This window comes from Corylus avellana, chromosome ca7 (genome assembly GCF_901000735.1).
Source record: "Corylus avellana chromosome ca7, CavTom2PMs-1.0".
Taxonomy (NCBI): Eukaryota; Viridiplantae; Streptophyta; class Magnoliopsida; order Fagales; family Betulaceae; genus Corylus; species Corylus avellana.
Genome location: NC_081547.1, coordinates 29,673,853 through 29,677,008, shown reverse-complemented (window position 1 = coordinate 29,677,008; position 3,156 = coordinate 29,673,853).

Genomic DNA, 3,156 nt, shown 5'->3' with positions numbered 1-3,156 from the left:
TCTCTTTTTTGAATAGTAAAAGTTGATAAAATAAAAATAAAAAATAAAAATTTAAAATGAATTGTGAAAGTATATAATTAAAATAGAGAACGTACGGTGGTATGTAAATGCTTTAAAAAAGTGAGTTTATATAATAAAATTAAAAATGTGATTCTTTAGCTAAAATTATTGAGTTAGATATCGATGCTTTAATCTACTTTTGTTATTAATATGTGTTTAAGAATGATTTTTGTCATTTTTAAGGGGTAGCTCAATCAGTTGTAAATCACGCCTCATGAAACGGTGATTATTAGTTTAAATCCCTCGTCTCATTTTCTTATATGGACATGTCAAGAAATAATAATAATAATTTTTGTCCCACTTCATATATATATATATATATATAGCAATATATATATATGCTGCTCTCTCTCTATATATATAAAAAAAGAATGTCACCGCATTTTTTAAAAGATATTACAAAACGTTAAGGCGTTTAGCATTGCGATTTAAAAAACATTTAATCTAAAATAAGAAGAAAAAAAAAATAAGATTTCTATAAGTAGACTTATTTGAAAATGTGCGAATTTAAATCAAAATCACGATTTCGCATAAGAAATATTTGAGGGAAAAAAAAAAGAAAAGAAAAAAAGTATTTTTTAACATGTTTTACCCAAAGCCTTTGCGATTTTAAAAAGTATAAATTTAAAAAACGCAATTTTTAAAATCGTATTTATTTAAACTGCAATCCCAAATAGCAACCCACATGAATGTTACCTTGTGTTACATGGGTCAAAAAATTAGGTAATAAAATTTGATAGATAAATTTAATTATTTATGGGCTAACCTAATAAAAACAACGTGAATTACCATTTATTAAAACATGTTACATCAATCGATATAAAATAAATGTCAAAAATAGGCCTGAAAAGAGAATTACTTTGTCTAAAAACATACTATTCAAGGAAAAGCGACTAGGATTAATATGCTAATCCAGTTTAAATTTTAATAACCTACTTAATTGTATTTTGTGGCTGTCTAAATCAGCTATGTGTTCCAAAACATTGCCATCCATGAGCGCATGACAGCGCTGTCTTCCTGCTCGACCATGAAGCTTCACTCATCACTCATCAACTTGAACCTCGTTTTTATGGATGAGATAGAGTAGGACTAGCTGCCTAGCTGGAACCTTTCATTTTGATCGTACGAACCACAAACAAACATCATCAATCAGTGCCGATGAGTTATGATGACAGATGCAGATGGTCTGTATACAGCCTTGCTGGGTCCAAGAGTTCTTTTTAGCAGGGCGTCAATAAAATAATTTTTTTTTTCTTTATATATTATATTTTTATTATAATATGATAAATACAATAAAAAAAAATAATTATATCACAATGTATTACAAAAAAATATATTTATATGTTAAATTGATATATTAGTTATTATGCAGACACAAGTACAAAAGTAAAGAAAAATACAAAATACAAAGTACCTAAAATTGCATTTTATGTGGTCTTAGAGAAACAAAATCATCAAGTATCAAATCTGAATCGAAGCTTTCAACAATTTTCCTTTCAATGTAGACAAGTAAATTATCTTCAAGAAATTCATCTTCCATTTTGTTACGAAGTATTATTTTAATAATTGTTTACTTCTCATATTCTAATGATATTATAATAAAATTATTAGCATATTCCGATAGCTATTAGCCTAAAATGAATTAATAAAAAGAACAAATCTAAGATTGTCAATAATCTTCTGAAATTCGTTGATGCTCGACAAAATCTCAAAATATATAAAACACACCAAACAAAAAATAAATAAATAAATAACAATATTGTGTTAGAATAAGATAAACAAAATGATGAAAATGAGAAGTATATCTCAATTAAAAAGCTTAAATTATAACAAAGACAAATTAAGGGCGCCGTCATAACCAAGACAAATTAAAGCGTTAATGGCTTTAATTATAAACTTTACTCTCAACTTGTTGGTTGGGTACTTGGATTATGACAAAAAAAAATGCTAAATATTAATAAATAAACATTAAATTTCTTGACTTTTTTTTTTAAATGTAAAACTAAGAAACCGAAACAGCTGGAGGAGTTTTTTTCTTTTTTTGGTTTAATAAAGTTTTGTTACCTTGGGCGGTAAACAATCCATGCCATAAAAATACTTAAAAATTAATCTTTTTTTACCGGGGGTGACCGCCCCAGGTCACCCCCACTTCTCTCAGCCACTGAATCTAGCAATGCGCATGCAGTACTTTACAACTCTCTCTTCCCACTATATTACCCACGACAAAATCAATTTGTCTTCGTGTTACTGCGACTGGTCCCTAATTTGTAATTTTACCTTCTCTGCCAAAATCAATTTGTCTTCGTGTTACTCCGACAAAATCCAGCAGTTAGCTAATTAGCATAACGGCTGACACTTTTTTATACACTTTCCTTATGTGTTTCTTTCAACTTATCTTTCTGTATATTTTCTTTCACACCGGACGTGCATTCTTAGAAAGTCCCAAAATGCAACTGGATTTAGAGAAAAGAGGATTGCTTTGATCAAAGATAATGACGTGTACAGATTTAATAAGACTTCTTCGTCTGTGCCCAAGACATTAAGGCTAGCTAGAGACTATTCTTCTTTTAATATTACCATAAGAAAATGACATTTGAAAGTAAGGATTTTTTATATATTTAAACCGCTTAATTATAAAGATGTATATTTTTTAAAATGCACAATTTTTAAATGTTAAATTGTGAATTTAAAATTATTTTTATCAATTATAATTATTTTTTTAAAATCATGTATTTTAAAACCACTATTTTTTTTTTTTTTTTTTTTCGTATTCAAACAGCTCATTAGCCTCGTTTTAAATAGACACTAAAAAAACATTCACAAGCTTTTTTTTAAAAAAAAATTTTCCTCGTGTCCAATGCCCTGGCTTGTGTGGGCCAGCAATGCATTGCTTTTAAGGAATGCAAAAACCTTCTTTTTCCAATGTTTTGCTTGATTGATCTAAGTAGACTAAATTCGACTATTCAAAGGATGTGAAGACGTTAACCTTTATTTCAAATGAATACAAACAAACAACTTTAATTCCTCCTGCCACATTGCCACTGACATGCCACAATAATAATTTTCATTTTTGGTGAAATATATATATATATATAT